The following is an 11205-nucleotide window of genomic DNA, read 5'->3' as shown; positions in this document are numbered from 1 at the left end:
ATCAGTGGGGTTCGGGGCGAAGCCCCAACGCTAAAAGCGTTTTCTTGCATTTCTCACTGTAGAAACGCATTCTCCTGACATCTACAGCTTATTATTCATCAGTGAGGTTCTTGGCGAAGCCTTGACGCTAAAAGCGTTTTCTTGCATTTTTCACTGCAGAAACGCATTCTTCTGACATCTACAGCTCATTATTTATCAGTGGGGTTCGGGGCGAAGCCCCAACGCTAAAAGCGTTTTCTTGCATTTCTCACTGTAGAAACGCATTCTCCTGACATCTACAGCTTATTATTCATCAGTGAGGTTCTTGGCGAAGCCTTGACGCTAAAAGCGTTTTCTTGCATTTTTCACTGCAGAAACGCATTCTTCTGACATCTACAGCTCATTATTTATCAGTGGGGTTCGGGGCGAAGCCCCAACGCTAAAAGCGTTTTCTTGCATTTCTCACTGTAGAAACGCATTCTCCTGACATCTACAGCTTATTATTCATCAGTGAGGTTCTTGGCGAAGCCTTGACGCTAAAAGCGTTTTCTGGCATTCTTCACTGCAGTAACGCATTCTCGTGCCCTACAGCTCATTATTCATTCTATTATAAAATGCCTTTTGAATAATGAGAAAAATATTCTAATATGAATGTATAATCCCTTAATACATTGCAAATAAAACCGATTTGTTCTTTGAAAAGATTAGATACCCCACATATTTAGATTAAGATTTTGAGGATCGCCGCCGAAAAAAAAATATTCGATTAATAATATTCAATAAAATTCTAGCATACATTGTGAGTTATAGTCTTAAATTTATTTAACTAGAAAAATATGAGATAGAGTAAAGGTTGGAAAAAGTCGACTAGGAAAAGATTATCTGGCTTGGAACTCATCTCAACCGTGACTGTTATATTGAAAAATTTCGTTTGAATGGCCGATAAAATGAAAACTATTAATTCTCGCTCTTTTTATAATTTCTGCTATTGATTGCATTTTGCATTAAAGAATAGGGGTTGGGCGACTCGATATAAGAATTTACTTTATAGCATATATAAATTATATTAGTGACAGATTTTTTAAATTTTGTAATTTCTTACTATAATACAAAAAGAAAAAGTATTGATTTGTCCGATGGGGGAAGGGGATTGCATGTATCGCACTTCCACCTGTTTATATTATATAGATATTCGACTAATTCGACTAAAAGTAGGACCGCCCCCCCCACTCAAAGGGTTTAGATGGGAAGGGTGGTGGAGGTATTCGCTCTTCCCCTTCCAATCGGCCAACGAAATTATATAAAGACCGGTTAAAATACCAATAACAAGTTTTAATCATATAGATAATAATAATAATAATTGATTCTGTTAGCAAGCTGTGATTTCTACAAATAAATAGGACCGCCCCCCCACTCGAAAGTTTATGGTAGGGGGGGCGGATTGATGCCATCGCCCCCTCCCGACCCTACCAAATCGGCCAAAATACTAGAAGGGGGGGGCGAAATAATCTAAAAATAGGTTGAAATATAAATAATTAGTATATATTATTAATATAAGTAATAAATTCGCATACAAATTGTGTGAATTCTATACTATAATTCGTCCGCCCCCCGGGGGGGGGGTCGGCCGAGTGGGGGGGGGGGCGATCGCCCCTACCGCCCCCCCCCCTGGATCCGCCAGTACTCAGTGCAGTCCATGTTCGAGCAGTTTTAAAAATATACTTTTTATTTATGTATCTCCAATTCGTGGGTCGCGGCTGGGGCTGCGTAGCCATGGCAAATACTGCACTCCTCATTTATCTTCGGACTCGAAGACAATCTTAGTATTATTGTTCATACTGTTTAATACTGGCGGGAAAAATCGAAGTTTGAAAGCAATTAATTATTGGAGGGTCAAGGACGCTCAATGGAACTTGCCAACTCTAGAAACAAAAGGCTGAGCTACAAACTGGAAGAGCTTTTGGAAAACAACAAAACAAAAAACACCTAGCGTATCAACACTTCCTTTCGTCTGTACACCGGATACACCCAAAAAGGCAATAGATGAAAATCTCTAATGGTTAGACAAAACAGGTTTTGAAACACAACATCACTTCAGTTTCACATGAACAAAAAAATAAAAGCTTTTAGTTTGGATCAGTCATGTCATTAAATGTGTAATAGATCTAGAATAACAATAATAAATCATTGCCATTAGATATATTTTTTAAATTGTTTTTGATTAACGCAATTTCATGCTTTTAGCTTCCTCAATGCGATATTTGGTCGATTTACAAAATAATTTACATTTTCTTTTCGCCGTCTACGTCTGTCTTGGGCAGCGGATTTCCTTTTGTCCTCAACATGTGTATCTCGCGGCCTTTGTAAGTGATCTCCAGCTGTCTCGTTCCGTAAGTTAATGCAAGATGGTGCCAAAGCTGGTCTTTAAAGTGTTTATCTAGTAGAGTACTTTCAAATTGTTTATTTATTTGTAGTATTACTATTATCACTGTCATCATTGAAAATCTAACACGTTCATGTTTCAGGAAACTCTGTAGTGACAATTGCAAATTTACTATTTTTTAGTTGATTTTTCTCCAGTGACAAGGTTTACATTACCATTTTTTAGTTGATTTTTTTCCAGTGACAAGGTTTACATTACCATTTTTTAGTTGATTTTTCTCCAGTGACAAGGTTTACATTACCATTTTTTAGTTGATTTTTCTCCAATGACAAGTTTTACATTACCATTTTTAGTTGATTTTTCTCCAATGACAAGTTTTACATTACCATTTTTAGTTGATTTTTCTCCAATGACAAGGTTTACATTACCATTTTTTAGTTGATTTTTTTCCAGTGACAAGGTTTACATTACCATTTTTTAGTTGATTTTTCTCCAGTGACAAGGTTTACATTACCATTTCTTAGTTGATTTTTCTCCAATGACAAGGTTTACATGACCATTTCTTAGTTGATTTTTCTCCAATGACAAGTTTTACATTACCATTTTTAGTTGATTTTTCTCCAGTGACAAGGTTTACATTACCATTTTTAGTTGATTTTTCTCCAATGACAAGGTTTACATTACCATTTCTTAGTTGATTTTTCTCCAGTAACAAGGTTTACATTACCATTTTTAGTTGATTTTTCTCCAGTGACAAGGTTTACATTACCATTTTTAGTTGATTTTTCTCCAATGACAAGGTTTACATTACCATTTTTTAGTTGATTTTTCTCCAGTAACAAGGTTTACATTACCATTTTTAGTTGATTTTTCTCCAATGACAAGGTTTACATTACCATTTTTTAGTTGATTTTCCTCCAGTGACAAGGTTTACATCGATTTTTTAGTTGATTTTTCTCCAATGACAAGGTTTACATTACCATTTTTTAGTTGATTTTTTTCCAGTGACAAGGTTTACATTACCATTTTTTAGTTGATTTTTCTCCAATGACAAGGTTTACATTACCATTTTTTAGTTGATTTTTCTCCAGTGACAAGGTTTACATTACCATTTTTAGTTGATTTTTCTCCAATGACAAGGTTTACATGACCATTTCTTAGTTGATTTTTCTCCAGTGACAAGGTTTACATTACCATTTTTAGTTGATTTTTCTCCAGTGACAAGGTTTACATTACCATTTTTTAGTTGATTTTTCTCCAGTGACAAGGTTTACATTACCATTTCTTAGTTGATTTTTCTCCAATGACAAGTTTTACATTACCATTTTTAGTTGATTTTTCTCCAATGACAAGGTTTACATTACAGTTTTTTAGTTAATTTTTTTCCAGTGACAAGGTTTACATTACCATTTTTTAGTTGATTTTTCTCCAGTGACAAGGTTTACATTACCATTTCTTAGTTGATTTTTCTCCAATGACAAGGTTTACATGACCATTTCTTAGTTGATTTTTCTCCAATGACAAGTTTTACATTACCATTTTTAGTTGATTTTTCTCCAGTGACAAGGTTTACATTACCATTTTTAGTTGATTTTTCTCCAATGACAAGGTTTACATTACCATTTTTTAGTTGATTTTCCTCCAGTGACAAGGTTTACATCGATTTTTTAGTTGATTTTTCTCCAATGACAAGGTTTACATTACCATTTTTTAGTTGATTTTTTTCCAGTGACAAGGTTTACATTACCATTTTTTAGTTGATTTTTCTCCAATGACAAGGTTTACATTACCATTTCTTAGTTGATTTTTCTCCAGTGACAAGGTTTACATTACCATTTTTAGTTGATTTTTCTCCAATGACAAGGTTTACATGACCATTTCTTAGTTGATTTTTCTCCAGTGACAAGGTTTACATTACCATTTTTAGTTGATTTTTCTCCAGTGACAAGGTTTACATTACCATTTTTTAGTTGATTTTTCTCCAGTGACAAGGTTTACATTACCATTTCTTAGTTGATTTTTCTCCAATGACAAGTTTTACATTACCATTTTTAGTTGATTTTTCTCCAATGACAAGGTTTACATTACCATTTTTTAGTTGATTTTTTTCCAGTGACAAGGTTTACATTACCATTTTTTAGTTGATTTTTCTCCAGTGACAAGGTTTACATTACCATTTCTTAGTTGATTTTTCTCCAATGACAAGGTTTACATGACCATTTCTTAGTTGATTTTTCTCCAATGACAAGTTTTACATTACCATTTCTTAGTTGATTTTTCTCCAGTAACAAGGTTTACATTACCATTTTTAGTTGATTTTTCTCCAGTGACAAGGTTTACATTACCATTTTTAGTTGATTTTTCTCCAATGACAAGGTTTACATTACCATTTTTTAGTTGATTTTTCTCCAGTAACAAGGTTTACATTACCATTTTTAGTTGATTTTTCTCCAATGACAAGGTTTACATTACCATTTTTTAGTTGATTTTTTTCCAGTGACAAGGTTTACATTACCATTTTTTAGTTGATTTTTCTCCAATGACAAGGTTTACATTACCATTTTTTAGTTGATTTTCCTCCAGTGACAAGGTTTACATCGATTTTTTAGTTGATTTTTCTCCAATGACAAGGTTTACATTACCATTTTTTAGTTGATTTTTCTGCAGTGACAAGGTTTACATTACCATTTTTTAGTTGATTTAACTCCAATGACAAGGTTTACATTACCATTTTTAGTTGATTTTCTTCCAGTGACAAGGTTTAAATTACCATTTTTTAGTTGATTTGTCTCCAGTGACAAGGTTTAAATTACCATTTTTTAGTTGATTTTTCTCCAGTGACAAGGTTCACATTAACATTTTTAGTTGATTTTTCTCCAATGACAAGGTTTACATGACCATTTCTTAGTTCTCCAGTGACAAGGTTTACATTACCATTTCTTAGTTGATTTTTCTCCAATGACAAGGTTTACATTACCATTTTTTAGTTGATTTTTCTCCAATGACAAGGTTTACATTACCATTTTTTAGTTGATTTTTCCACAGTGACAAGGTTTACATTACCATTTTTTAGTTGATTTTTCTCCAATGACAAGGTTTACATTACCATTTTTTAGTTGATTTTTCTGCAGTGACAAGGTTTACATTACCATTTTTTAGTTGATTTTTCTCCAGTGACAAGGTTTACATTACCATTTTTTAGTTGATTTTTCTGCAGTGACAAGGTTTACATTACCATTTTTAGTTGATTTTCCTCCAGTGACAAGGTTTAAATTACCATTTTTTAGTTGATTTGTCTCCAGTGACAAGGTTCACATTACCATTTTTTAGTTGATTAGTCTACAATGACAAGGTTTACATTACCATTTTTTAGTTGATTCTCCTCCAATGACAAGGTTTACATGACCATTTCTTAGTTGATTTTCCTCCAGTGACAAGGTTTACATTACCATTTCTTAGTTGATTTTTCTCCAATGACAAGGTTTACATTACCATTTCTTAGTTGATTTTCCTCCAGTGACAAGGTTTACATCGATTTTTCCCCCTCGCTTTTTGATATGATGGTCATGTCTTCGAGTTTGAAGATTAAGGATGTGTGCAGTGTTTCACATGACTATGAAACCCCAGTTGAGACCTGCATATTTTCCCACAACTCGTGCAGACAAAGCCGTTGTCCGCCGGCGGTCTATTTAAGTTGTCTTTCTTTTTTCTTTTCGTCTTCTGCGCCTGTCGTCAACAAATGTGTGTCACGTGACCTTTGCGATAGCTCTTCAACTGTCTCTTTCAGAGGCTATCTGCTGCCAGCTACTATCCTCTTTTCCAGTGGGGGCGAAATGGCGTCTGAGTTTATGGCATAGCGCTTACGGGTGGGGGGGGGGGCACCTCTGTTTGTTACGCCGTCCTCCTTTAAGCTTGCCAAAGATCGCTTTTGGCATGCGGTCGTCTCCCATGCGGGGTTAATGTTGGAACCAATTGGCAATAAATGCTTCTATACTGTCTACACCGACCTCCAGCAGAACATAGTTATTTGTGATGTAGTCATTGTTTATATAAATATAATTTAATAGCAATAAATATTCATTGGTGTAAGTTAAATTATGTAAGAATTTGAAGCATTTCAGCTTTTATTGTTTGGGCCTCTATTTGGTCGTGGGCTTGAGCGCACTGAGACCCTTCGCCTCGTGGTTGCTACGCCACTGTTTAGTCCGAAAAACTGGACAGACAAATAGACAAAACAGACAGACAAGTGAAAAGAGATATGTTTTTAAAACAGCGCTAGTGCAATCTAATTTCACCCTAATATTGTTTGTTTTTAGTGCACACCAAATATCCACACCTAAGCTCTGACCTGCCTCACTAAACTAATAACTTGTTTTTCAAGTTCAACAGACCTTTGTACAACATCAACCATCTAGTTGTCTGCTCCAGGACACAGGACACAAGTTTTATTGGTAACGTACCTGGTCATTTTCAATCAGTTTTTGTTTTTGTTATTCACACAGCTGTTATTACTATAGGTCTAAGTAATGTGATGACCAAGTCAAGACGGTGACCCGACAAAATAGCGCCGACAAAATAGCGCGGACTTCTCTATGATGTGTATAAAAGTTCCGGATTTATGTAAGTGAACGTCCTGGGCAGTATTTTTGTTGAGATCTCTGTCTTCTTCAATTTTAATAGATCTAGAAGTAGGTCAATCTACTAAGAACAAACAATCCATGGAGGGGTGGCCACATGCATTTCAGCTGTCTATTGACGGTCTTCAGCCCAATGTCTTCAAGTTAATCTCTCACTTCATTAGAGAACAGGAGAACACTGAGAACAAGATTCTGAGGTACAATGCTGGAGAACGAAGTAAAGCTGCAAGCAAGACAAAGTACAGCTCCAACTTAACTATTCTTCACAGACGTCTTGCAGCTATATTGCCAATGTACGGAAACAAGTCAGTTATGGAATTTCTGCGTGACATTTCCAACATTTTAACTTTGTGAAAGTTTGTGTGTGTATATATATATATATATTGTTATGACTCTACATTGCGCACGGTCATATGGCGCGACATTATGTACCAGAGGACACGATAGAGAACAGAGGAAGTTAAGATGGCCGATGATTAGAGATGAAAACGACGCTTGTGATGTGATTAGAGTAATTCTAGATCTAGTTTCCTATTTGGTTATTAAACATTCTATTTTGTTATTTTATAATCCTTTCGTTGAGGTTATTTGGCTAAGTTATAGCAATTGGTGTCAGATAGTGGGATCCTCAACGAAAGGGGAGAAGATGGTCTAGATCTATGTATGGGACATTGAACGAGTCCATTTTCGGGTAAATCAACATAAGTTTTGTTTTTAGTTGATCAACGTTTGAATACTAGATGGCGTCTAAGAAAACACTTACTCAGCTGTCATTACAGGAACTTAGACACGAACTCAGAAGTAGAGAGCTGAAGGTGAGCGGCTACAGGGAGGCACTTATGGAGCGTCTTAGGCAAAACATGATAGAGGAAGAACAGGACCCGGAGACCTATGAGTTTGAAATAGAACCGACTATGATGGAGCTTTGGAACATGATACAAGAACAAGGAAAAACAAACACTGACTTAGGGAACTCGATGAAAGAAGACATGAAATCATTAAAGGATGAACTTAAAAAAGATATGTGTAATGAACTGGGCTCTATAAAATCATTTGTGACCGAATTGAAAAATGGCATAGACAGTTTTAAACAACAATTAAGAAATGAGGTCGCTGAATTAAGGTCCCAAATGGTGGGAGATGTTGATTCTAAAATTCAACAATTACGAAATGAAATGAAGGCGGAGCTGGAAAAGAAACAAGATGTGGGAGCCACTATGACTGAAATGACGGGGAAGATTAAACCACCGGTGTTTGACGGCTCTGTGTCTTGGTCGGCGTATCGATTACAATTCGAGGCGGCGGCGCAAGTCAACAGATGGGTTACCAAGGCAGATAGGGCAACTGGTCTCATGTTGGCACTCAGAGGCAAGGCAGCCGAATTGTTACAGACTATGACGGATCGGACAGACTACGATGCCATGGTCAAAACAATGGAACTACGATACGGCAATGAACACCTGCAGGAAGTTTTCAGGATGCAATTAAAGAATCGACAACAGAAAAACGGAGAGACATTACAGGAATTAGCAGCAGACGTAGAACGTCTCGCCCGTCTTGCCTACCCATCGGCAACACAGGAACTTCTGGATGTTCTGGTCACAGATGCTTTCATAGATGGAGTGCGAGATTCGGAACTTAAGAAAGCTATCCGAATAAGCGGAAAACGGAAAATCAACGAAGCCCTCATCTATGCCCTGTCCTACGAGGCGGCCGAAGTTTCAGCGAGGAGCATACACTATTGTCGGACATTAAATGTGGCGGAAGAGGAGGATCTGCCGAGGCGGATTCGAAGAATGGTGGAAAAGGTTTTAAATGAACGGGAACATTATCAGACCTCAAGGCCTAGTAGAACGACTTTTCGTTGTTGGAATTGTAACACTCCCGGTCATTTACGGAGGAATTGTAACATGTTGTACCAAGGCCAAGGCTGTGCATCGGAACGTCAACCGCTACGATTCTACGGGCGGCTTAGGGAGCAAGAACGGGCAGCCCAGGAAGTCGAAACTCCGATAATAAAGACTCCTTTCAGAGTGTTAGAACAAAGCAGAACCTTGAGAGTGCAGGGAAAGATTGGCGCTGGTTCTTATAGGTTCCTCTTGGACACAGGGGCTACGCGGTCGATAGTTGGACCCAGTCTGATTGGTGATCGGGAAATAATACGAGTGAATGGCTCTACTCTTGAAACGGCAGGTGGCGAACTGTTACCTATATTAGGACAGGTACGGCTTAATTTTGAAATAGGAAGTCAACCATTTAGTCATGATTTTCTGATCGCCAATGTTGTCGACGATTGCATCCTGGGTCTGGATTTTATGCAGGAATTCGGTTTATCTCTAAACATTGGAAGTGGAACTGTACAATATGGACACATAGAGTTCCCATTGCTTGATGATGGTGTGGAAGGCATTCAGGTGAAACGAATCGAACATACGACCATACCAAAATGGTCTAATCTGTCAGTAAACAGGTATCATAAAAGGGACAAACTGAAGTGGATCAAACTGGAAGGCCAGCTACATCCTAGAAGAGCGGAGATTGAAACATCAACCAATCACTGTTGTGGCTATACCGGTAGTTACAAGGAAAGTGTTGGTGGTGGCAGCGCCGTCGATTATCATAATGACACATCAGATGCGTCTAGCTTTCAAGATAAAGAAAATGGCAACCTTTTCAACGATAAGCGCGGACCCGAAAAGAAAACGCTAGATGAAGAAACTAGAGGAGTGACCTATAGGCAGAGTGAAACTATTGCTTTCGATGTCCGTGATATGAGTGCTTCAATGGGCATGACCAAATCAGACAAAGTTGGGTCTGTGTCCAATACTCCTGTTTGGCTACCAGTACTAACTGCAGACAGAAATTTAATAAGAACTGTACGGGCGGCACCTCGAATGAACAATGCAAATACCAGAAAAATCATCAACAGGTCTGGACTTGACAAACGTGTGTACGTCTGCCTTCACAAAGCAGAGTAAAAGATGAATCAATTTCAGCGGAAACTGGACACTGATAATGTGGTTAATGGACATGTGTAGACAGGCCTACCTTCTGGAGATGGCTTGAAATGACAGTGTGTTTATGACCTGGCCTCCAGTGGGACTATAACTTTCTTGCCAGAACTTTATCTGCACTGACAATTCTTCAGCCCTGGCGAAAATCTGGTCTTGTTCGGGACGAACATAACTAAGGAGGGGGCAGTGTTATGACTCTACATTGCGCACGGTCATATGGCGCGACATTATGTACCAGAGGACACGATAGAGAACAGAGGAAGTCAAGATGGCCGATGATTAGAGATGAAAACGACGCTTGTGATGTGATTAGTGTAATTCTAGATCTAGATCTAGTTTCCTATTTGGTTATTAAACATTCTATTTTGTTATTTTATAATCCTTTCGTTGAGGTTATTTGGCTAAGTTATAGCAATATATATATATAAATCTGCTGCCGGGGACAAATGCAGACGGCGAAAAGAAAATCTAAATCGACCGCCTGCGGACAATTGTTATGCTTGCCTAAATGTGGCAAAATATGTAGGTCACAGCTGGGACTGCGGAGCCACGGGAAATACTGCATTCCTCACTAATCTTAGGACTCGAAGACTAGCCTTATTATATAAATCTGACAAATATCTTTGCCTGTTTTTAAAGTACACTTTTGGAATGTAAATAAATGATATATTTTGAAATTGTTTATTTTAGTTTATTATAATTTTTACTTACTGTTTGCGTATTTATGTTTGAAGATATCTAAAGTGTTTCCTGCAAAATGACTGAAAAATAATAATAACAATAAAACAAAAACATATTGGCTCTAGTCATAATTTACGATATCTAAAGTAGTTCTTTCAAAATGACTGAAATATATATATATATATTTTGTTTTTGCGCTATTTTGTCGGGGTACCAGTAAAGACACTTCTACTACAGTACTGAGATTTCTTCAGACTGTGTTGATAACTAATGAGCACATATCTCGCTATGAAGGGGCCGATAACTAGCAGGACAGATGACAGTAATCCAGTAAGCGTGCGTTAGATCGCGAGCAGTATTTACTGGCATCAAATCTATCACGTTTTGGTTTTGAATGTTTGAACAATACTACGATACTTAAGACATATGTACAGGTCGACTGTGTTCCATGCCAAACCAGTCTCTTAGAATTTCTTAATCAAATCTTTTATTCTTGCTATGTCGTCTCTAG

The sequence above is a fragment of the Biomphalaria glabrata genome, chromosome 7 (assembly GCF_947242115.1).
Source record: "Biomphalaria glabrata chromosome 7, xgBioGlab47.1, whole genome shotgun sequence".
Taxonomy (NCBI): Eukaryota; Metazoa; Mollusca; class Gastropoda; family Planorbidae; genus Biomphalaria; species Biomphalaria glabrata.
Note: the sequence above shows the minus strand (reverse complement) of the source record.